The sequence below is a fragment of the Trachemys scripta genome, chromosome 13, assembly GCF_013100865.1.
Source record: "Trachemys scripta elegans isolate TJP31775 chromosome 13, CAS_Tse_1.0, whole genome shotgun sequence".
Lineage (NCBI taxonomy): Eukaryota > Metazoa > Chordata > Testudines > Emydidae > Trachemys > Trachemys scripta.
Window position 1 is genome coordinate 7,557,843 of NC_048310.1, and position 24,777 is coordinate 7,582,619.

The following is a 24,777-nucleotide window of genomic DNA, read 5'->3' on the forward strand; positions in this document are numbered from 1 at the left end:
GCCGGGGGCACAGGGTCTGGAGGTCTGGGGGCTGCCCGGCAAACCGTGAAGCCGGTAGCGCTTGGGCAGCTCGGCTCTTCACCTGCACAGAGCTGAGGTGTCTGGGGGAAGCAGCAGCAGCAGCCGCCGGAGCCGCTCTAAGGTAAGCCGGGGACAGGGATGCCGGCAAAGCATTTTCCCGGACATGTTCGGCTTTTTGGCAATTCCCCCCGGATGGAGATTTGAGGACCAAAAAGCCGGACATGTGCGGGAAAATCCGGATGTATGGTAACCCTACTGACTGGGCCCTTCTGGAATGGACCATGGAGAGGGGGGGATGCAGGTGTGGTTACCCTGAAACTGTGACCATATTAATCCAAATGCCCATGACCCTTTGGAAAAATATGTGTTTAAACAAACTCTCTAAATTGTACATTAAAGCAAATACAGCTGTTTAATTGTGGGCTGAATGCAAAGCAGCCAGTAACACATGCATGGAAGGATCTGTGTGGGCCTCTCTTTCTCTAATCTCTGGGCAATCAAAGGACTTCGGCTTGATTTCTTTTTTCCCATCTTGGAATCTGGGAACAACTTTTTTCTTTTTCTTTTTGAGAAATGAAAACAGATAATGAATTCCCTGAACCTGCAGCGAGTTGCAGCCCGTCTCTCAATCTCCACTGCATTCTGGAGCCTGCTGAAGCACCGTTGGGTTACCAGAATTCTGCAAATCTGCTTTTGCTTTCCCCTTCTTGCTCTGCTTGATTGGTCTTTCTCTCCTCCATCCTGAACGAGCCAAAGCTGTCGCCATCTGTTGTACCCATCAGGCCTGCACGCAGTGAGAACCTCAGGCTGGGAATATTAGCCCAGAGGCAGTGTTTGGAAAGGCTTCCTCTGAGCGTCCTTTCTCTTACAGGAATTAAGTGTTAAGAAGTCTTTAACTAGCTGTGCATCCAGGTATCTCTGGGGATCCTTTCAGCAATGATAAACCGAGCCAGGTATTTTAAGAATGCAGAGTCCAACTGGACAAATAGAGGGGTGTTAATTGCAGATGAGACAAGGAGTTTATAAAAACCACTTGAGGGAAGATAAAGTCGGATCCTTTCCAGAGAAGGAGGAATTCTTTTCACTGGACCAAGACAATTTTTGAGGCATGCCTTGCTGGCTGGCTCACGAGGAAAGATTTAAAAATTTTATTAAGATGATGTTAAAGAAAAAAATAGTGAACAGAGTTTGAGCATAGAAGTTTCTGGTTATCAGGGAATAACATACAGATTATCGAGGATGCAAAGTTTGGTTTAAGATAAGGTGGCATGAGGAATACATAATCTGCAATATCCCCGATTGGGGGTAAAAGGTTGATGGGTCAAAGTACAGACATTGAGATATGAGGGTATGAAGTTCATAAAGTGGCTATGTTCGGGTGTGGATAATAATGAGTGGATATGATGATGAGGATGGATTGACCCTCATTTGGTGAGATTTAATGTTCAGGGAGTTTATGGTTCCAGTTCATATGATCCAACGGAGATCACTTGGTCTCTTTCTCGTAGTGGGAGAACGATGTCACTCTGGCTCACGCCTCCTGGTACTGTCGGTGGCCAGTGATGTGCTCGATGTAGATGTCCCTGGACCATCAGATGGCGTCTGAGACCATGAGGCGCTGCATGAGACGTGCGTAGCGTCGACCGATCCCGCAGGTCTGCAGCACACGCTCGTTGCAGGGGTCCCAGGCGCCCAGGGCTCCGACAATCAGGGCGTCCATCTGCACCTCATAGCCCTTCGCTCTCAGGGTGTCAGCCAGGAGGGCGTACTTTTCCAGCTTAGGAGCTCGGGCTTCGCAAAAGGCCAGGGTACTGTTCTCAAAGGAGACCGTGACGTCGACGAGAATGATCTTTTTCTGGGCCTCGTCGGTGACGACCACGTCAGGTCGTAGCTGGCTGTCAGTACCGGCGATGGTGCAGTTCACGGAGATCTCCCCTAGGCGTGGCGCGATGGCTTTCACCAGGCGGTTCTGGATGGCGTTGTGGCGCAGCTGCCAGGCTCTGGAGTGGGGTTTGCAGCTGCACAGGACGTGGGGCAGGGTCTCGTTGGGGTAGCCGTACTTCCTGCAACGCTTGTCTTGGTTCCTGTGGCAGACGGCTCCGTTGAGCGGAACGCAGTTGAGCCGGGCACGGTGAATGAACCACCAGTCGGCAAAACGGGTGAAGCCACCCCCCGGGGAGGAAGTGGTTGCTAGCATCCCACTTGCTGGTCAACTCAAAGGCTTTACCCTGGTCCGGTTTATGCTTCAGGGTTTCCACGTACAGCGAGCAGACGGCGGCCTTCGGAGTCCTCTCCAGCAAGCCCCTGGCCGTCGGGGTGACGATGGTGTTGTTGTCCGACCTGATCTGTGGCACTCGGACTCCCAGTTCCTGGCGCTCCTTACATCACTGCCAGCGGCATTAGCCACTAAGAGCGAGATTCATCTCCCGTGCAACTCCATCAGTGCCATCCCTGGACTATGCATCAGTGATGGGTTTGGCCGTCATAACTTCTAAAACCCCAGCTATATTTCATGTGAAGCCCCTGATGGATTGCTGCAGGGAAACAGCTGGTGGGAGGTGCAATTGGCAAGGTTGTTTGGGGTCTGGCCTTCCTTGAATTGTTACAACAATGACTTGGGGGTCAGTCACCAGCTGGGGTCTGTGACAACATGGTCACTGAGTGGTGGGCTGGCTTTGAGCCTATTGGATTTGTAACACGTGTTTTTTCTCCTCACTGTTATGGAGCAAAGGGTGATTCAGTGCTCATGAAAGTGGGGGACCAAAAAAGCGAATGGATGAAAAGCATCATGCAAATGCTTCCTTGCTTATATCTTTGCCAGTGACCCTCCATCCCGATCTGCTGCATCCCTGCTCTTCCAGCCTGGCACCCACACACTATTCCGCTGGTGCACTTCCCTTCTGCCCAGAAGCATCCCCTGTCATTCCAGCCCTGGGTCCCTGTATAGCTGTGCCAATGCATCTCCAGCCTCAATAGCCGCAACTCCTTTCTCTTCTCAGCCTGTCGGGAGCAGAAGGAGCCAGTCATGTGGAATTATCTGCTGGTTTTGTTGTGCCCACAATGAGGGCTAAACGGAGACACCCAGACTCATTCAGTACCAAGAGCAGAGAGTTGGGGTTTGAACCCAGCTGGCCTGATGTGAAAGGTCAACGCTGTAACTCGCTGCACCACCCAGCAGCTCCCTATTGATGTGGTGCGAGGAGCTCGCCTGTTTGATTTCCAAATAAGCTGGGAGGGCTTCAGCGGCAGGGCTCCGGCTGTGATCCAACAGTGCTCAGCTGGCAGCCCCTGCGTTTGATTTCCCCTTGGAGACTGCACCTTCCTTTCATTTCACTTTCCTTTGCTGTTCCAGCCCCTGTGACATAAGCCTTTTCAGTCAGACATTAAAGGCTTTGTCTCGTTCTGGGTGCAGAGCAGCCCATTTAGAAGGAATTAGTGGTTGCATTGAAAGGGGGGAAGAAAGGCTCCTGGGTTAAATGCACTTTAAATGTCTTAATAATCACGACTGGCTAATTTGTTCCTCCCCTGAGCCAAGAGACAGTAATATGGGAAGCCTTTCTCTAATTGAGAGCAGCACTGATACCCGAGTGTAGGAAGCCAATAAGGCAGAGCAAATACTTGGCTAAAGCTTAGCAGCCAAGGCTGTTTGTCTGTCATCCCTCCCTCCCTCTATATCCATCTGCTCTTTCTAACCTGCCCATCACTGGGGCATCTGAACTCCACGTTCGTACAGTCCCAAGCGGTGCTGCTCATAACGAGACTCTCACCGTCCTCTGATCTCCCGGCACACGCCAATGAAGGAATTCTGGTGACAACCCCATGAAGCCGGTAAGCGTGTCCTCCCTGTTATACAGATGGAGACTGTAGGGCAGGGAGGCTACGTGATTTCCCAGGGCCGTACAGGGAATCCTGGCCCCGGGCCTGTTCTCCGATTGCTAGGCATGGAATTGCCAGGCTGAACTTGTTCCTTCATGAAGGCCTCGCTTTCCCCTCATACTATCTCCCGTTCTCCCTCTATGTGGCCCGTGTCCACGTGACCTATTTCCTGCCAGGAGTTGCTACAGAACGCCCCAGTGTCCTGGTGAGGGATGCCAACTTCCAGGTAAGAATGATTCCAGCATTCAAACCTGGCTTTCCTAACTGGCAGCCCCTTAGTGCCATCTGGGTGGCTGGTTAAACCCTTCTGAGCCACATCCCAGCATCCTCTCTCCAGTCTTAGTGCCGCCCATGTCATCCATCCGTGATGACAAACTCCTTTCGCAAGCAGCCCTCCTTGGTGCCATGTACAGAGAAGAGAAAGAGAGGGTCATGGCCTGCTGGCGCTAGTCCTAACAACTGGGCAGCTGCCTGGGCCAGGTTCAAGTTGTCCCAGGAAGAGGGTCAAGAAGTGCAGCTTGGATGAGGTTGAAAGCAAACAAGCAGCCTAATTTATTATGTGCCTGATGGAGTCATCGTAGCCAAAAAGATAAAGATGCTGGAATACTTGGAATTCTCCAGCCGGCCTGACTCCGAATGGCAAAGCCTTTGGAATGTGTGTGCTGGCGGGTTCTGCTTTCCCGTTGCACGCTTCCCAACCGCAAACAGCCAGAGGTGAGAGTGTTCAGGGAGCCACACCCGTCCCTTTTGCGCCAGACTGGCTCTGCTGACCTCCCAACTGTGGGCGGTGCTTGGCCTTTGGTCTGGAGGTGTTTCTGGAGTCTCCTGGGTGAACTGTGAGAGTCGAGGCGTGTGTAAGGTGATAGTGCCCGTGTGGCATCCAGGGAGACTGGAACAGCTGTGAGTGCGAGTCTGTGTGTATAGAGGGGGCGAAACAGGTTTGCACCCTACATTGTACAACAGGGTGCCTAGCAACCCATATCCACTTTGCATATGGAAAATCACTTTCAAGCCAGTGGACCATTGGCATTTACCCGTCCAGTGCCTATCTGATAGCCTCATGTAGAGGCATGGCTAGCAAGTAAAAAACAAGCTACTTAGTGGCAGATGTTTCCATTTGTGCAGGGAGTTGTGTGTTGGACAGATTCAGGTAGATGAGTCTTGCTGAAGAACACTGGGCCAAATTCATTCTGGTTGTAGTTATTCTTCCTTTGGTGGATTTGCCTGGAACAGTGGCGTTATATCTGAGATGAATTTGACCCACTGGATCAGAGGGTATAGCAGTAACTAGCAGAGAAAGATGGTTCCAGAGGGTAAGGCATTAGCATAGGACTTGGGCTCAAGTCCTTGCTCTGCCACAGACTTCCTGTGTGACCTTGGGCAAGTCACTTAGCCTCTCTGTGCCTCAGTTTCCCATCTGTACAATGTGGACAATAACTGTGCCTCCCAGGGGCAATATGAAGTTGAATACAGTGAAAATTGTGAGGTACTGAGATACTATTGTGAGGGGGGCATACAAATATGATCTCTCTCTGGATAGATAGTTGTGATTGACTGAAATTGATCACAGGAAAATCTAGCGCAAATATTGGGGAGACATTTGCTAACAGACTGGGGATTGTTCTCCCGAGGGAGGTGGTAGAAACCCCGTCAGAGACCTCTACAGCTGGCTCGACTGGCATGCTAGGCAATGTGTTGTAAGGACAATCCTGCCCTGTTAGGAAGAGGATGGAGTCAATGACCTCATAGGTCTCTTCCATCTCTTATTTCTCGGAGCCTATGTAACCTTGGAGCAATGACGGCCGTTAGCACCTGGTCACATCGCTCACAACCTCCTGAATCCTCTTCATCCCTCTCCTGTTGGCGACCTTCCCGACCTCACCCAGGGAAAGGGGAGCATTCTCCATCTGCTCCAGTCTGTCCGCTGCCTTCCTTTTCAGCGATCGGGTGACAATATTCCATTCACAAAAACATTCCAGGTCAGAAAATGGGCAAGCGACTAACAAGGGGGGTTAAAAACCCTGCTGCAGAACAACAGGGTCATAGTAACTCTAGAGCCAGTCCCCACTGGCCACACCAGCCATCTGCCCTGCCCTGTCCTCCCCCGTGTGCCCAGACGGTGATTTCAAATAGACTGGATTTCTGAGACCCGAGTTCAACTCTCAGGCTCTGATTCTACTGCCTCCGCCCAGATCCAGTGGAGGGGCTGGATGAAGGACACGTGCACTGTGCTGGATGGCTTAGTATTCCTGTTGGCGGCTTTAGCGGGGCCAGTGCCTCTTCTTATGTGCCTCCCTGTCCCTGAACGTTGCTCCGCTCAGCGGTGGAAGCTGGGTCTTGCAATAGGGAGGAGGGTCCGGTTCAGAACATGTAAATGGAGTAAGAACAGCAAAGAGCCATTTGCTCTGAGCCCCACCTGTGCTTCTCTCCTCTTTAGAGACGGCCCAGAGTACAGTACTTGAAGCCCATTTGAGTGTCTGGAATGATCCTGCCTTAGCCAAGAGACCCAGGCAGCAAAGACAGGTCAGGTGCTTTAACTCCCCCCTAACAGAGTACAAGGCACTCTGGGCTCCATCCTGCAGACCTTCCCTCAAGCCAGTCTCCCTCAGATGTCAAGGGGAGTTTGGCTTGAGCAAGGACTTTGGATCTGAGCTCTGGAAGGGTCTGGTCCAGGGAGAGATTCCCACGGACTTTGACAGGCATTGGATTGTGACCTAAGAGAGGGAAGGATGCAGTGGTTCCTCCCGCGCATCCATGCATGCGCCGTTGGGGTTTGATGAGCAGTTCTGACTGCATGTGAGTAGTGGCTCTTTGACTCTGCAGTCAGTGCTGCCCTGAAGGCCTGGTTCAGGGAGCTAGAACAGTGGTTGGCCAGAATGCCAACAGCAACACTCCCCAGGAGAACCACTGAAAGGAGCCATTCATGGGTCGCAGTGCAAGCCGTTTGTCTGAGCAGTCAGGGACCTCTGCCGGTCTCCCCCGGTTACAGTCATTGGAACAAGAGAGTGAATTGCAGATGGCTCCAGCGGAGCCTTTGCAACAGCTTGGAAAGTTCAGGGCTCCCCAAAGCTCAGGCCCCACCCCGGCCCAGGCCAAAGCAAACCTTCAGAGCCCCTCAAGACGGCTATTGAGGAGGCTGGACAAATCTCTGCTTGTAGAGCATCGAGGTGATCATTTATCTTCCTGCATCGGCCCCGCTAGATGGCAGAACAAGGAGTCCCTGTCTCAGCCTGGCTGCTCAGAGCTGGTGAGGTCACTGGCTTGGCCGTAGACGCTCATTTGTTTTTCCATAAGCCGCGCGATCTCTTCACTCTCAATTCTTCAGCGGGGCGGCTGCTTGTGCCGAGGCTGGTATGGAAGGGACACGGTAAAACAAATCCCTGGTTCTTCACCCTCCCGGTGCTGCTCTGACGGTATTCCACCTCCGCCTCTGTGGGACTGCGCCAACCAGTCTCTGTCCCAGCTCTGCCGCTCACTCCCTCCAGCAGAGGGTGCTACTCGTTCTGAATCATGTAGGTGAATAATTGCCACTAAAAGCCATTCTCTGCCACTAATCCGTTTTCAGGTTGGACTGGCTGCCTCCCACTCAGGACTGGGAGGAAAACACCAGGAATTGTTTCTTTCACTGAGTCCTTCGCCCCCCGCTGTCTGCTCCTGCAGAATAAATACGAAACCCAGACCAGGCATGTGGGGTGTTCCCTCATCTGGGGTGCCACCTGAACCCTTGAGTTTGCAGGGCAATGGTCAGAAACAGCCCCTAAATAAGGGATAGGCACAGGGTCGTCATCATATTAGGAGGAGGCAGCCATGTCTAGGCCAACCTCCTCCTGCCCCCCGAGTCCAGTGAGGCAGGAAATCCAGTGTTGTGTCTGAAGCCAAGAAATCTCCTGGTTCTGGATCTGTCTCTGCTCCCGGCTTCTGCTCTCTCCAGCTCGGCGGCTTGTAGAAGTTTGGGGAGAGCGCTTCCTTTTCCTCCTAACTTAATGGAGCATTTTAATAGCAACTATTTAGTCCTCAAATGAATGGGCTTTTTTTCTAAATGAAAGAAATGGAGGAGGGTAAGGTTAAAACCTCCAGTTTATACTTGACCATCTTCTAGATTTAGCTTAACAATGAATTGAGGGGTGTGAAAAATCCACACCCGTGAGAGATGCAGCTATGCTGACCTAACCGCCCGTGTAGACAGAGCTCGGTCAATGCAATAATTCTTCCATCCACCTACCTACTGCCTCTTGGGGGAGGTGGATTAGCTACAATGATGGGAGAACTCCTCCCACTACACCGAAGCACTGCAGCAGTCTAAGTGTAGACATGCCCTCAGAGAAGTCCCACATCTGCCAAAGACAGCCTGAGCAGGGGGGTGGGAGAGTACATCCATAACAGGGGAATAAACTCAGCCTGGCCTGCCGGTGAGTTTGTCCCGATTGAATCTGTGGCGATAACACTGGCTCTGAGCTGCTATCGATCCTACCCGTAGGGCTGTTGGTCTGACATCAGAGAAACCGCCACGATTCTGCAGTGGAACAAGGATTACCTGACCTGTCAAAATAAATGTGATCGTAAAGGCCTTTTCTTGGAAAGAGAATGGGTCAGAGGTGGGGGATGTATTCGCAACTGTTACATTTCTGTTTGCAGCACGTCCCCCTATTCACGGCGAAGAATGTGTTTGCAGAAGCTATTCGTCATATCCAAATAGATGTAAATAGCCCTAATGCTCAGGTAATTTCGGGCCATGCTTTTGAGTTTTTACCCGCCACGGTGCTATATCATTCATGAACGTGGTTGTCTCTTTTTGCAGTCCTTGGATTTCAGTGTTCCTCGGCCCTGTTTGCAGAGGTGAGTTACGGCTTGAAAACCTGAAGAGTGTTTGTGTGTGTTGGGGCGGGGAACGCCCTGCAGCAAAATCTGAAGCTTTGTCAGATCTGGGCAAATGAAGCCAAACGTGTGAAGGCAGCATGGGAGATTCTCTCCTCTGCTCCTACTCCATATGCTACTCTGGCAGTGGCTGCAAATTCACAGAAAGGGACCAGGGGCGAATTTCCCTGGGGGCAGGACAGCGTGGGGCTGTTAGCCCTATGCTGCCCTCTTTGTTCATAGCAGGAGTGGCAGGGAATATCTCTATAGCACATGCTGCTTTTTCTGGCGAATCTGGGCTGCAACTCAGTCTGGGGAGGCTGCCATACATAAGAGCGACCCCAGGGTTACTCTAATTCATGGTTTCTCAAACAGGGGTCGCCGCTTGTGCAGGGAAAGCCCCTGGCGGGCCGGGCCGGTTTGTTTACCTGCCCCGTCCGCAGGTCCGGCAGATCGCGGCTCCCACTGGCCGCGGATCGCTGCTCCGGGCCAATGGGAGCTGCTGGAAGCAGCGCAGGATGAGGGACTTACTGGCCGCTGCTTCCAACATCTCCCATTGGCCTGGAGCAGCGAACCGCGGCCAGTGGGAGCCGCGATCTGCCGGACCTGCGGATGCGGCAAGTAAACAAACCGGCCCGGCCCACCAGGGGCTTTCCCTACACAAGCGGCGACCCCTGTTTGAGAAACCCTGTTCTAATTTATATTGAGAGCCACACTGATTTGCAGACAGCTAACACTCCAGGCCACGCTTTTTGTGCTGCAGCTCCGTATGTGGGGCCAAACCCAGTCCCCCCCATCAAACAGGTTTAGAGTCTGAATTTTGTAGAGGTTCATCTACAAATGGGTCAGAGCCAAGGAAGGCACATGACTGGGATTTCTTAGTAAAGAGATTGAAACCACAGAGCATTAGCAGCTTTTCCCCAGAAAGCTACAGAGCCAGCTGATCCGTTCTGTAATTGAACCTTTCGGAGGTTGTCACTGGTAGCAATCCTCCTTTTGTCAGCGTTAGCGTGAAGCTGCGGTGAATCTGAATGGATGCTCAAACCCCCCCAGCGCAACCGGGATAATGCAATTCAAGCCAGGACAATTCTCTTCCGTAGAGCATCCTTGTACAGACTGTCTCTCTAAGCACTGTCGGAAGTTAAATAGTACGAGACAGGACGCAGGACAGCGTGTGGGGCAAATGGCAGAAAACAATGGGAGAGACACTGAACTGGATTCTCCTTTCTGTACCCCACTGTCAATCAGGAGTGACTCCAGTGGTGTAAAATTGGACGCATTATGGGCTAGATACAGCTGGTTCAAGCAGTCTGTTCTAAAGGTTGATGGTGAGAGGGATTATTAAGAGGGCTATTATTATTAATAATAATAATATTATTAGCTAGGTAAGGAGCTCCTGTAAGGAGTCAGGAAACAATCAATCATGTAATAAAGGACAACTGGAAAGAGACTGAATTTTACCACTTGGCCTCAGTCATCCAACATGGGTCAGGGATATAACAGGTTAAGATTGCTGTCACATGGGAGGAGTCACAGATATCAGTGGCTACTGCTCACCTCTCCCCACAATGGCAGGACACTGCCCTGTTCCTATTATATGGGGATATCAGAGATTGGCCCTGTCTCTGCCTGTTCTTATACTTAGATTGGAGAGGCCTAGAACAATATATGAGAGAGGCTTTCAAAGGATGCAGAGATATATGAAGCTTAGCACGTGCTAGATAATAGGGTAACGGGAGCTAGAGACAATACTCTAGCTCGGAGATGGGTTAAAGGACTGGCAAAGTGGATTGAGAAGGGAAGAGTTTCTGAGGTGTCTGTATGACTCTCAGCATATACACGTTTGCAAATGTCTTTTATGCTGCATCAGCGCTCGGTGTTCCCAATGCTCACGCTTTGCTCTGGAGTTTTGTGATATTTGACGTTCTGGTTGAAGTCCTAGGGACTGGAGTCATGTGACTTCTAAAGCCAATCTCATGATTTTGGGGGCCGGACTCATGGTTTATGAATGTCAGGAGTTGGTGATGCTGCAATAAGAACATCCGAGAAAGGGAGTGATCAGTATGGACAGAAGCGTATCTGCACTAATCTACCTGGAGCAGCGAGAGGGAGTGGATTAGCAAAGTGCGATCGCATTCAATCAGAGTGAGTCCAGCAGGGTTTGAAAGTAAGGGAGTAGGATTCCATAGAAACTACTCTAAAACCCTACGGGTTTTTAATACAGAGTTAGATCCTTTCTATAGGTGTTTTTCACCATCCTACAGAACTTGACTGAGACTTTTCTAACCTTCCCATAGCTTTTTGCTCCATCCTACAGGATGGGATATAATTCTCTATTCAATTCTATAGGATGGCTTTAAAATATATACACCCTCTCGAAAGGTTATCATTTTCCATTACGTTCTATGGGACTTTTCCTGAAGAGACGCTGCTGTGTCTTTCTCAGAGAGGAGCTTCTCTGCCCTGACCAAAGCTCTCCTCACGATCTTCTGCATCTTGCAAACAGCCTGAACACCCTGCAGCCCCTCCATCCATCCTGAGTGCTTTAACAGAAATAGGCTCATTACCAGAAACTAATGGGGCATGTACATTGCAACAAGGGAAGCCGAGCGCCTCAGGAATGATCTCCTAGTCGCTTTTTTAAAATCTATTTATTTATTTATTTATTTATTGTTTAAATAATAGTAAAATAAAGATGCTGTACAGAGGCACAATTAGTGTTAGCAATGAACCTCCAGCCGCATTATAATAATGCTTTGAACAGGAATCCTACCAGTCAGCCACCTACAAGCCAAAGCTCCTTTCCACTCCTTGATTGGTCTGAAACGCAGGCCCGCAGGCCCCTGCAGAATCCCGGTCAGCCAGATGACTGTTGCAGAGTGCCCAAATTCGGGCTCTTTGGCGCAAATTCCAACGTCCCCATAACCGAGCCGTGACCCTCTTCTTTTTCTGTGTTTCTTTTTCTGAGGTAGTGGGTTGCTAATACGAGGAGTCCCAGTCTAAGCTCCTTTCTCGGCCTGCCCATCCCCAGCCACTCCTGTTTCAAGACAGTCTAGATGTCAAGGGAGACCTCAGTGGAAAATCCAAGGATGTGGTGTGAGACTGAGTGTTGCTTTCCCAGCTAGGCAGCATGGAGCCTATGCTCCAGCCGTGTCCTAGGGAGCTGCTGTATTGCTGGGAGCAGGGAGCTAACTCTGGGCACCGGTCACATTTTACTTCTGTGGCCTTGCGTCCTGATAACCGAAAGGCCACCTTCAGTGTCCAATGAAGAAGTTATTCTTCCTGTTTCCTTTCCGTCTTCTGTCTGGCTGAGCTCAGCAAGCTGATTGCGCTGTTAGTTCTTTCTTCAGTTCGGGGTTTGGATTGTTTTATTAAAATGTGTCATTCTCGTTAGTTGGATGTCTTAGCACAGGTGAGTTTTTATGAAGAATGGGAAATGGTATCCATTTTGCAATCTATATGTTTTAAATAATTGTCATACAGCCCTTAGGAATCTTTATTCTCTGGCCTATTTAAAAAAAAAATTAAATCCCTAAAATAAATAGGTACATTACTAGTACAGAATGGCTGCTGCTGCGCTCCACCCCAGATGCAGCTGCATTTCAGTGCTGAGTGAGTGGCTTTTGCACTGAGCACAGCCTGTAACACATTTTGGATTCTTTAGGATAAGCTGTAACATAAGCTTAAGTTGAGGCTATTTCCTGCTGTCTCCAGTGCTCCTCTGCATCCCTGCTTGTCTTCAGACAATTATGTACTATCATGCCTGTAGGAAAGTTTACACTCAGGCCTAGGCAGGCGATGGGTGGAATATTTCCTATGGCCTCAGGATTTATTTCTCCTAGCAAATGTAAATACAGATATTCTTTTTGTTCTTATAAGTGTCTAATTTTTTTTGCCATACTAAGCTCTTTGCTCCAATACTATATTGTTGCATGGAGTTCCACAGGTTAATTGTAACTTGTGTAAAATATATTGTTCTTTCATCAAGCTGGCATTTGTGGACTTTAGCTTTCAATGGCTGTGCTTTTGCTCTTGGTTCACAGGAGAGGCTAAGGGTATGTCTATGCTGCATAGTAAGCCCCGGTCTATGGGGCCCAGGTTCGTTGACGAGTGTTTTCAAGCCCACGCTTGAGTGTCCACACTGCAATGGAAACTTGGGTCTCACAACTGTGCTGGCGCATCCATGCTGCACTATGCAGACTTGAGGCAGGGTTTAACTGATCGCCATATTTGGGGTCGGGAAGGAATTTTCCTCCAGGGCAGATTGGCAGAGGCCCTGGAGGTTTTTCACCTTCCTCTGCCGTGTGGGGCACGGGTCACTTGCTGGAGGATTCTCTGAACCTTGAGGTCTTTAAACCACGATTTGAGGACTTCAATAACTCAGACGTAGGTTAGGGGTTTGTTACAGGAGTGGGTGGGTGAGATTCTTTGGCCTGCATTGTGCAGGAGATCAGACTAGATGATCTTAAAGTCTATGAGTCAGAACTTCAGCTTTTGTGAGTGTGGACTATTGTATCCCAGAGTTCTTAGCACCCAGCAGACCTTGATAGCACTTATTTTCCCCACGGCTCTCCTGTCCCCTCTTAAATAAACTACCCTAAATTGTTTTAATGCCTTTCCTCATTTCCATTGCTCCTTTCTGAATCTTTTTGTATTTCTGCTGTGTCGGGTTTTTTTGTTTGTTTTTGAGCTGGGCTGACCAGAACGGACCACAGTATTGCAATTGAAGGTGCCATATGATGGCATCGCACTTTCTGCCTTAATTGCTATCCTTTTCTGAATGCACCTCACCGCCGTGGTGTTCTGTTTGACTGCTGCTGCACATTGAGCAGAACCTTTTATTGATCCGTTCCCGGTGATGCTTAGCTCTTCTTCCTGCGGGATGGCAGTTAATTTAGAGCCCAGCAGTATGCGTGAATAGTTCAAACCATCTTTTCCAATGTGCATTAGTCGAATATCAGTTGACCAAGGCCTTGATTCAGCAGAGCACTTAGCACGTGCTTAACTCTAAGCCTGTGAACTACCCATCCCTATTCCGTGCTTAGCTGAACTGGGGCCCAAATGCTTTGTTGTGTTAGGTCCCTCTGGAGTTCCTCACAGCCCTCTTTAGTCTTAGCACAGGTAAACAAAGGTTGTCCCCTCACTGTGGCAGACTTTATCAGCTCACCAATGGCTATATTAAGAAACACTGGCCTCAGCACAGATCCTCTGGACAACACCTTGGTCCTTGATAAAACTGACCGTTTATTCCTAAACACATCCAAGATTCTTGACCTACTCCCCTCCCAGCTTCCCCTACGCTCCCGTCGGCATTCTGCCCCTACCCCTCGACTCTGCCAGTAGAAGGGGAGCTGATGGGAAAGGAGGGCACGTTAGTGAATTACTGTAAGTGAAATCTCTTCCCTGGATTTGCTTTAATATAGACAACAGGCGAGGTTGCCTAGTGCCGGTGCCATGGCAATATGAATAAGCCGGTCTGTGCCAGCTGTGCTCCGGGCTGCCACCTTGCAGGGCGCGTGGAAGCTGCTCTTCCAAACGCTATCGACGAGACACAGTGAGTCACCGCTTTCCATGCCTGCCCTGTCCAGGCCCGTGTTTTGAGAGCTGTTTGCCTTCCTAGTACGGAGGGGGTCAAGATAATTTCCTCACTGCTGCAGCCTTTCCCCCTTGGTGGACTGTCTACCCTAGGAACCCCTCCACTGGCAGAGACCCTAGGTGAAACTGTCCCATTCATCCAGCCGCCCAGTGACGAGTTCCCAATCACCCACCAACACGGAATGATCTTACGAAGCTGTAATTAACGCACATCCTCTCTACAGCCCATTCGCCTCCTAGCTCATCCCTCAGATCCCTTGGGAATGCTTCTATCCATCCCTCTCGCACGGATTGATGCAGCTGCTGTCTGCACTGAGGAGGGCGGGGGGCCCAGCTGAACCCGGCTGGCTTGGATCATATTCACACAGCAGAGCCCTCTCATGCGAGCTCCACCGCAGAGCGGCTGGCGGTATTGGATTAATCTGTGGGTGGAGGAGGCTTTGCAAACCTCTGTAATTTTAAGGTTCACATCAAATATTCCCATGTCAGACACTGCCCCCTCTGTGGCTGGGCTGGCGTATTAGGGGCGAGAGATCAGGTTCAAATAGCTTCTCTTTATGGAGGAAAAAACATCTTTATGGTGGATTTTCTGGCCATAAATCCTCCCCCCACCCCCCACCCCCATTGGTTTCTAGTGTGGCTGATACATTCTGCTCGGGATGTTACTCTAGGAATGGAGGACAGGGTGGGCCAGCTGACTAAGGAGTGATGGATTAAGACGAGGCTTGGAAGGATTAGATTCTTATCGGTAACGGTTGGTAAATGTCAATTTCACTGTACACACACAAACCGACGGAAAGCTATTTCCGTCGCCGATAATCAAAACGTACAGGCAGGCACAGAAAGAAAACTGCTGCTTGAGAACTTCTTAGCGTTTGATTGAAGGCTATTTAATGTGTACATTTTGACGCGTGCTGTTGACAGTGCGTTTTAATGGTTCAGCTTTTACAATTAGAATCTCAGCATCTGCTGTCGCTAAAGAATTCTTGTCTGACCCCCTGCACTCAGGGGTGCTCACCTCTAGAGCTCCTCCTAGTGGTGGGGTGGGGTATTACAGTGCTTTCTCACCCCTGCAGGCTGCCAGCTATCCTTGCACATGGTCCCATACAGAGCTTAAATTCTCAGAGATTATTTCCAGGAACACCCTCTCCCTCCTCCGCCCCACACACACTCTCTCTCCCGATTCAGGGCTCCAGGCTTCGGCTGCAAGGCAGGGGTCTCGGGGCTTCAGCCCCACGGGGGTGGGGGCACTGGGGCTCAGGGTTTCTGCCCCGCAGGGTGCACCTGGGCTTCCGCAGGTTTGAAAATATTTACCAGAGCTCTGGTCCACACAGCTCCGGCTGATTTTAAGCCCTGGTCCCGTGTTACAGGCAGAGGAGGTAGCATTGCCTATAATGAAGGTTGCCTGATAGCTCCCATTATAAGACCCTGTTTTCAGTTGCTTCTGACTTTGCCAGACTTTAACCATTTGGCCTGAAGAACTCTGTGGCAAAGGGAAGAATAGCATTCAATTCTCCATGGCAGCATTCAGGTGACTTCACGAAGAGACTGTCCTTATACCCTGGGACTGACAGGGCTACAACTACACTGAATGCTTTCTTTTCCTGCATTCCCAGTCTCATTCACTCTGCATCTTCCAACACCTGCAGCAACTGAGGCAAGAGTCCTACAGACAACAGCCTCCTTCGCTACATGCCCCTGATTCATCCCTAGAGTGGGTCCATCCCGGGCACTGAAGGAGGCAGGAGTCCTGTGGAAAATATAGTGTGTGATCATACACTTAAAGAGTCTGTCACTGTGTATATGCACAAGAGGGCCGAAGTAAGGGGGCCTAATTTCTGGCTCTTCCTAAGTGTTGAGTGCTTGATTTTGCAAACTTAATAATGTTCTTTTAACAGAGTTTTTTGTGTGTAACTTACATCTGCATTGGCCAACACCCAAGGGCATTACAACCCCAGAGACAGCGCTCCTGCTCACGCGTTACCTGAGCGTCAGAGCCATGGCACTGGAGGAGGCCTTGCTGATGTCCCCAGCAGCTCCACAAAGCAGCCCCACTGGTGCCTCGTTTTACCTGAGCACTGGCTTAGGGAGGCTCTAAATGTCCATTTTGGTGAATCAGGCAGGAAGAAGAAAAGGCTGGAGTCTCCGTAAATGCTTTTCCTTTGTAAATGGTGACGGTGACCTGTCTCCTCAGTGCCAAGAGGGAATGTGTTCTCGTAGCCCTAGTTCCTATCATTCTGCTGCTGGGGGCGGCGCGGGACTGGAAGCCGGGATCACTGGGTTTTAGTCCCACCTCTGCTACTGACTTGTGCATCCTTAGGCAAGTCCCTTTGCCTCTCCTTACCTCAGTTTCCCCTTTTGCTAAATGAGGGGATTACACTGACCCAGCTCATCCTTTGTATCTCTCTCCATAGTGTTTACCAGAGGGAATAAACATACAGGAGTTTATAGTCTAGGGGCCTGGTCCCACCCCTGTTGCTGTCACTGGGAGTTCTGCCCTTCACTTCAATGAGAGCACTGACAGGCCTTCAGGTAGGAGTTCATAACCTCGGTTGCAAGGCTAAGTTATCTAATAGTGATAATGACTGTGGGGATTTCTGAGAAGCCCAATGGGAAGTGAAGAGTAAAGGATTTGTTCATTGTCCAGCGATAGAGGCAGCCTCTTTGTTTTACTTCCTTAGTGAGTCATTCCCTCCGAAGGGAGGCCGGCTGCTCTGTTCCTGCATAAGAGAGGCCCCCCCAAATCCCACCAGGCCGGAAGAAAGGCGATCTCTCTGCCTCTTCTGCTTTCTCTGGGCTGAATTCTGGCTCCGTCTTGCAGCTGGGGGGACGCTGGCGTACGGAGGTCTTCGTTGTCAGGGGGCGGAACTCTCACAAAGCCAAACTGCTTCAATTTCAGGGCCCCTCTTCCCAGAAAATGGCAAGGCATGGCAAAACGTTTCAAACGGGGGTGGGGCTGGGAATATATTAGTTGAGGGATTTTTTTTTTTTTTTATAAGAACCGGCTGCCTCCAGCATAGTGTGAGTTGCTGTTAAAATAAACCCAAGTAGCACTGGCTGGTTATTTGTACACTGGGACTTTCCCTTCTGCATCTGTCAATGTCAGCGGGTGTAATTTCATAAATATGCTCAAAGCAGGGGTGGGGAACTTGCCCAGACTTGACGTCAGCGTAAACAGCCCTAATTGGTCCTGGAGCCTCATAATTCCAGGATTCCCCCCCTTCCTACCCATGTGTATCTAGGAAATCTAAACGCCAAGGCAAAGTGTGTTTTCATTCATAAATTGAAGCGGGGGGCTTTGTGCAGATCTGGAAATTTACTCTAATTTGTTGCCTTTGGGTAATTTTAATCCCCCACCCCTTAAAATCTGACTTATTGCTTTCTTAAGGGATGGCGGAAACACATGAATATTTCATTATTTGGCTGCTGGGAAGGGAGAGAGTTGGCTGAATAAAGAATTGCCATTTGCCGCTCAAAGGCCAGGCTGGGGCCTGCTCTAACCCCACTGGGAGTCTTCCTGTCTTCTCACACTTAGTCATTTTATGGCATACAAGCTGGTCATATTACTGTAACCATCTGGTCTTTGTTTTAAATCACAGTTGCATGCCGAGCATCCAACCTGTGGGCTTTAGGGTTTGGCATTTGGATTGTTTTGGGTCAATCCCCAGCAGCGGACAATGGTCTAGCACTGAGTCAGTCATCATCTGCTCTTTGGCACATTTCCGCACTGAACCTGTTTGCACTGACGGTGGAGTCTTAACACATCTCTGGCCAAGGAACAGCAAGGGGGGAGGGATGGAGAAAGGGTGATCCCTTATTTACTGAGCCTGCAGCGCTCGACAACCTGGAGGAAGAACAATACCGAAGGCTACAGCTTCTGGCCTGGGATAATAGAAGAGGAAGCGTGCCCAACCCGCCTCTGGAGGTTCCAAGATAAACCGTCTCCAATCATCTCCCTTCCCACTGGCTGAACGTCACCCCTCTGTAGAGAGGCTGCACAAAGCCTCTATGCTCCCTAAGCCTTACTATCACAACTGAAATGGTGTATGGGCCTTCTGTACCGGGGTGAATTTAACCCACTGTGCTGGGGGGAAAGAAGGTGGAACAGAGGGTCTGGCGGAGGGGAAAAGCCAGCTGGCTTGCAGTCAGTGCAAAGAATGAATGTGTAGCGCTCATTGGCTTGATGCTAGTACTGTGCTTTTCAGTCAAGGATTCCAGCGAGCATAAGTTTAGTGAGTCATAAACCTTAGCCTCCCCGCGAGGTGGGTCGGGAAGAAACTTTCCCATGAGCAGGTTATTTCATAATTGTTCATTATGTGGGGTCTCCTACCCCTTTCTCTGAAGTATCTGGCGTTAGCATCACTGGTGAAGCATCCGTCAGAGACAGGATACAGGATGAGGTGGTCTGTGGGCATGATCCACTTTCATGATTCCTATGCTCAGCAGGCTTTTTTCATGTGTTTCTTTAATGGCCCAGAGACCCAGTGTGGTTGGGTTACCATTGCTTGGGCATTCTCCCTTTCTGCATTTCCTGATTTTTCCCTTCACTGAGAACCTGCAACCTCAGCGAGGCATTGACCTGGGCCTCAGCCTCGAATAACGATAATGGGCAAGCAGCGCGCGACTGCGTGGCCTCCCTGCCAAGGAGAACATGTCCTTTAATCCATCAGCCTCTTGCTTCATAACCGTGCAGGGCCTCAGCAAAGTAGGGTCTGGTGTGCTGATTCATGGCTCCCGGGGGTGTGGAGTTTGTCAAAGCTGGCACAGAAACAAAATCAGATTCAACTTGATTTTCTAATGATTCCTTCTTGGGTTAGCTAGTCCCATGCGTGTCAGTCGGGCTACAGGGTGCCTGCCAATCACCATGTTTGCTCCAGAAGCATAAGAAGATCTTTCCTTTGGGTGAAATTAATGCTCCTAAAAGTAAAGAGCTGCAAGCACTGGCTTGAGATGAGCTGTGTGCAACCTTCCACACGCAGCCTGATTGCTGCATCTCAGTCTTGACCTGCCTTGCTGCATCCGGATATTCCAATCCTTGGACCCATATAGTCCACTGCCGGGGCACCTCCTCCTCCTGCTATTCCAACCCTGGGATTCTCCACAGCTGACCAGTTGTGCCAACTGTGCCTTTGTCTTATGATGGAGACTGGAATAAAACCAGCCTTGCCAAATCACGCAATGGCAATGGGGCCAGAAGCACTGGCCTGCTCCTGAATTAATTTCAGCTGCGCCTGCGGGAAAACCCTCTCTGATTGGATGCCTTCCGTGCCTCCTGGGGAAAGACAGCCAATCAAGGCTGCTGCAGGAGGCTGATGGTGCTCTCTCACCCCCATGCCCCGCTGCCAGAGCTGAGAGGAGTTTTGGAGGCCATGCAGGAAGGCAAACAGCTGCCACTTGCTGTTTGTGTGCTGCCGTGCTGGCTCTGTTGTTCTAAAAGACACTAACTCCTTGCGCTGCATCTGTACCAACCTGGGTGACCTCCCCCGAGATCTTGGGACAAAGCCTGCCATTTTGTCAGACACACCCACGCCCCGAGCCAGGATTGGATCAGGGTGTCCTCCAGTTACCCATCTTCAGCACTGCACGATCTGCCCCAATTCTGCCTTGCTCAAGGATTTCGTTGGGGATTTGTTGGGGATTGGTCCGGGATTGGTCCTGCCTTGAGCAGGGGGTTGGACTAGATACCTCCTGAGGTCCCTTCCAACCCTGAGATTCTATGATTCTAAGGAGCTGGGGAAGCACAGAGTGGGTGGAATGCCTGCCCACCCCTTCCCCTCCGGCTCAGAGAGGGGAGAGGCAGCAGCTTCTGGGTTTGCCTCTGCCTCTTAGGCCTTCCTAGGCAGAGAGGACCTGGGGCTTCCCCTCTGTGGTTTCCTGGGCCTGGAGGCTCAGTGGGTTTCTATCTGCAGCTAGGGAGGTAGAGCTTGTCCTCAGGTTGGAACCGGCAGGGCGGGCTGGCCTTTGAGGGTATGTCTACACTGCATTGTAAGCCCGGGCTCTGTGGGACCCGAGCTGGTGGACTCGGTGTTCCAAGCCTGCGTGTGAGTGTGCACACTGCATTCTAAAGAGCTTACAGTTGCTGGACCCGGGCCACACAGCTGTGCTGCACTGGGCAGACCTTCCAACTGGGGTCCACACTGCAAAATGACAGGGCTTTGGACCCTGAGATTCACATAGGCCCTGTGCTTGCCTCCCCCTCCCCAGCCCACGTGGCAGCAGGAGCAGTGCTACTATGGGCTCCCCTGCCTGCTGCTCTCTGCTACCCCCATTAGGGAGAGTCACGCTGGGGACAGCGGGAGCGGTAAATTGACGTTAGCTGAGTCAGCATGACTGTCAAATCCCTACAGGACTGGTGGGGAGGATGCTGCAGGGAGCGGCTGTTGGCACAGAGACCTTCCCCCTCCATGGGCACCCTCACGCCCTGCCAGGAGGCGTTCCACATGGCCTGACGCTTCGCCCCTCTGCGTTTTCCTCCACCCCGAATCCGCTCAGTTGTCTCACCTCTGCTGACATGGACAGCAGCACCCGGCCGGGATATTCCGTTTCCCCCATCCCTCCGCTGAGAGACTCCTCACTATTTACTTCTCTCTCCCGCTTCACAGCCCGTGCCCATCACCCGGGGAGCCGTGCCTCTTACTTGCGATTTCCCCGGTCCCCTCGCCACACTGGCAAAGAATTGCAGCCCCTCCCACAAAACCCAGTGGTAATTTCCTCTCCCATTGCGCAGGACTGCCAGTGTGATGAGAAGGGGATGTGATTTTCTCCTCTCTGCCTAGGGGACTTGCATGGTGTCCAGCACAGTAGCCTCTGAGCCCCTTGTCTTTCGCCAGCCGAGGGGGCAATGGAGAGTCCCGCCATTCACTGAACCACATCCATTATCACAGGCACACATGTATTAAATGTACTTGTACGTATAGGGCACTAATACCAGGCTTCGTCAGCAATCAACCTGGCCGGGTGCCTTCGCTACTAATCAAGTCTTCGTGGGCAGTTCGATCGAGGTCTGCTTTCACAGTCTTTAATGCATTTATCCTCACAATGCCCTGTGAGGTAGGGCAGTGCTCTTATCCCCGTTGTACAGATAGGGAAACCGAGGCACGGGGCGATTAAGTGACTTACCCAGGGTCACACAAGAAGTCTATGGCGAGGCAGGGATTTGAACCCAGGTTCTACTGCCCTAACCTCTGAACCCTTGTTCTTCTCCACCTTTTCCCAAGCTGGGTGTCTGGGAACCTCCCTACTTATTCATGGGAATTTAACTGGGTTTTTTTTTTCCATTATGTAGTTTGCCCTTGACTGACTCAGAGAACTCACAAGTGAGCACTGGCTCCAGTTTGAACCATATTTAAAGCTTACTTCCTTGTGAAGCATTTCCCATGCTGACACAACCTCTCTCCCTCCCCCACAGCCCGTCTGCCTAGCGGTGTGGCGAGACCTGGCAAGCAATGCAGGTCAGTGTTCCACTTAACGTCAAGGAATGACATGAGCTCCAGCCGTGCTGGCAATGCAATGCACGCAGCCTCTCTGCCAGGTTTTCCCATGGGAGGGAGATTCAGGCTGGGTCCCTTGATTCCTCTCATTTGGTCGGTGCATTCCCCTGTGAGCTACCTTTAAAAATGCACACACACGCACGCACACACCCCCAGTGTGGGCTTTGGGAAACACAATCCTAGTTTTCCCTTCCGGGTGAAATTGAATTTGAAATGGGGATTTTCACCAAAAGTGGTACATTTGACCAGATTTTATGGTAGCTGCAGTGTTTTCGCATGGTTGGTAGGACCGATTCTGTAATACTGTCATTGTACGCTAGGAGGCAGCCTTGTGCAGAGCTTAAAGCACAGGCGATTTGGTTCTAGGCTTGGCTCTGACTCACTGGGGGCAGGGCCAGGCCGCTCTGGCTTTTTGGCCGCCCCAAGCAAAAAAAAAAAAAAAAAACCTGCGGCGCGGCCGGAGCGCGGGTGCAGGGGGACCGGCTGGGGCGGGGGAGGGGGAGGGAGTGGGCGGGAGAGAGAGAGAAGGGGGCGGCCAGGGCTACAGCAGGGGCGCTGCCACACGGCCCCTCCCGCTGCATTGCCGCCTGCCGCGAGGGCTCCGCTCCGGTCGGCGGGGAGGGAAGGAAGAGGACTGCCCTGCAGGGTGCTCTGGTTCTCCGCGCCACCGCCCCCTACAGGGCAGCCGGAATGGAACAACAACAACAACAAAAGCGGCCGTGCCCCCCTAGGATTGGGCGAACGCCGCCTCGAACAATCTGCCGCCCCAAGCACCAGCTTGCTCAGCTCGTGCCTGGAGCCGGCCCTGACTGGGGGACTGGGGGTGAATCTCTCTGCCTCAGTGTCCAGCTATCAAGTGTGTGTGGGGGGTAACCTGCCTCCCAGTGGGGCAGTGAGGCTGAATTCATTGATCTCCGTGAAGCCCTTTGAGAGGCTCCCAGGGAAGAAGCAGGGCCAGGGCAGTGTTGTTAGCATATACCCGCAAGGCCCAGGCCTGTTATCCTTGGCAGCCTTACCCTTCAGGAATGTCCTTACGATGCCCCAAATGCCAAGACCTGTGATGTTGCCAAGGGAAGTGCTACCTTTCATTGGCACGGCTAGTGGCAGCAGGGCCACGTTTACAATGGAGCAGACCAGCGGGTACGTAGTGTTTTCTAGGGCTGCCAAAACTAACTAACTTCGGGGCTAGTCCTGCTCCCGGTGGGAGTCCTGCAATTGACGTCAGTGGGAGTGGGGTGGAGCTCTTTGGTGTGGGGAAGGTCACGTATTTACGCTGCACGTTGTACAAACAACAAACAGACCAGTGAAGACACTGCAGCCCCAAGTGAATCCCTTGCCATCTGCTTTCTGCCCCCAGAAGTCAAGGTGCACAAATGACTAGGCGGGGGGTCCTGCTAACTTTGTGCCCGCGTTACCAGTCATGCATTTTACTGGCTATTTCCTTGCAGTTAGCTGCACAAATGCCTATACACTCTCACACCTGAAAATCAGGCCCACTATGTCCTCCTGCACCTGCTCAGAGCTGGCAGTCAGCAGGGCAGATCAAGCCTTTAGTCTGTCAATTCCAAGAGCAGATGGTGAAGAGGAAAGACATAAGAAGAAGTCCGCTCCCATAATGCGGGAAGAAGTCTGCTCCCAACTAGCCAGTTGTCATTACTTCCTGACCCCTGTAGTGATCAGCCTATGCCCTGAAGCCTGAGGTTTAATTGGTTTCATCTTAGCTTGCACCTCCAAATATTGTTGACTGTAAAATTATCCAGCCCAGCGTAAAATTCCAGCCGCAGTCCAACCACAGGCAGATTATGTCCTTCCTGAAGAAGTATTTCTTTCTATATCATCTTGGTTTGCCTGCCATCAGTCTCTTCGGCAAGCCTTCCTTCTGCTACTGGACGTCCTGTACTACGCCCTCAGCCCCAGCAGGCATGGCTCTATAAGGGAAGGCTCCCTATGGCTAGGATTGGAGGAGACGTGCTCTGACCAACGCAGGGATACCCTGGGTTTTTCCACCACGGCGTCCCCACAGCTCTTCCCTTCTGTTCTGTTGGGACAAGAGCTGCGATTTGGTGCCATTGTTCATCACAACCCACTGCTATATTCCGCCTGGATCGGATGGAACACCTGCCATAGGCGCACATGCCAGCAGGACCCGGGCACACTCTGATATTTTGATGACCCACTCTCAACATCTGGGAATGCTCTTTATAGTAATCGGTTTGGTGGGTTGCAGTGCCTGACCTCGCCAGTGAACGTGAACCTCCGCTGGTGGAGAGTGAAGGGCTTGGAAGTGTCATCTCCCCTCCCCCTCCATGGGGTGATTCTGGCTCGCCTGACCAAACCTCACCCTGTTGCAGATTACCACATCTGGGTGTTTTCCACTGTGCATGATGTTTAACTTGGCTCAGGGAGCATGTGCAGAGGGTGGCAGGGGGTATGGTGGAGACGTGGTTGGGAAGAGATCCCAGCCTCTAAACCGGCATAGGACAGGGTTCAGTCGTTCCCGCTGACTAGTCCAGGGGGGTACACTTACGCCAGCCCACTCAGGGCTTGCCAGGGTAAATATGTCAGGAAACAGAGTGGGGCTAGGTCATCCCTAACTGGCTGTGGTGGGAAAGGCAGTATGTTGATTTCAAACAAGTTTTATTGCCTCTCTGCCTTTTCATCACTCAATGGGAAAACCATGAGAATAGCACCAGGGTGAGCGCCAGGGCTGGGGCCGAGGGAGAGGAGACTGGCTGTTCTTTTGCAAAAGGTTTCTTTCCTCTTTCAAAAGACAGCATGGAAAGGAAATCTGCCATGAGACATCTCTCGCCACCGATTTTTTTTTTTTTTTTAATCTCTGACTTTGACATATTACAGCCGTTGTCTTTAGAGTTGGTCAGTGGAACAGAAATGGATCTGTATACATCGGAAATGCAATAAATCATACCAATGGATTTCTCAG

At 51.1% G+C, this 24,777-nt stretch overlaps 1 long non-coding RNA gene across 1 annotated transcript in view; it reads left to right on the plus strand.

The window, feature by feature from the left end:
- The window catches only part of LOC117886775, a 65,720-nt gene that overhangs the window by 7,487 nt on the left and 33,456 nt on the right, over positions 1–24,777 (plus strand). The window lies entirely within an intron of this gene.